Source organism: Egretta garzetta, unplaced genomic scaffold, assembly GCF_000687185.1.
Source record: "Egretta garzetta isolate BGI_Z169 unplaced genomic scaffold, ASM68718v1 scaffold287, whole genome shotgun sequence".
Taxonomy (NCBI): Eukaryota; Metazoa; Chordata; class Aves; order Pelecaniformes; family Ardeidae; genus Egretta; species Egretta garzetta.
The window spans coordinates 6013946-6014538 of record NW_009260435.1 but is presented as its reverse complement, the minus strand read 5'-3'; the positions used below and the strand labels follow the sequence as shown (position 1 = coordinate 6014538).

General features: G+C 51.6%; 1 protein-coding gene across 1 annotated transcript in view; it reads left to right on the top strand.

The window, feature by feature from the left end:
• The window catches only part of GCNT3 (glucosaminyl (N-acetyl) transferase 3, mucin type), a 5945-nt gene that overhangs the window by 1390 nt on the left and 3962 nt on the right, over positions 1-593 (top strand). The window lies entirely within an intron of this gene.

Sequence of the window (593 nt, the reverse complement as noted above, 5' to 3'; positions counted from 1 at the left end):
TCGGTCCCGCCTGCCCTTCCTCCGGCCCCCCTGCCCTTCCTTCCTGCCCCCCCCGCTAGGCCGCGCTCCGCAGGGTTCCCCTCAGAGGCACCGTGCGGGGCGCTGTCTCCCGCCCGGCACCCCAGGCTGCTTTATAACGAACCATCTTGGAGAAGCGGGGCCACTGTGTTTTTCCATTCTCCTACATTCTGTTTGCAAAAGTGACCTCAGGACTTCTTATTGTAGACAGGCAGGGCCAGGTTATAGGCTACAGTGACTCCACGTCCTGGTACAAGCAGAGCTGAAACCGTCATTAATTTGCTTTTCTACAAAGCACCTGGCAGGCCACCCACTCCTGGCACCTGCTGCACTGCTCAGCTTAACATCTGGCTGCTGCTTTTGCATCACTTTTATTTCATTTTTTTAAAAAAATCCTTCAATAAAATCAAATATACTAAAATAGATGGCTGGTTGGTATTCTGTATCCTGTAGTCATTGGAGGAGAACCGGTAGTGCTCCTAGGCAGAGCCATTAAACCAATTAACCCCTCTGCGCCCCACTTCACCATCTGTAACATAGGGAGAGGGATGCTTATATAGTTAATGGTGTGCAAG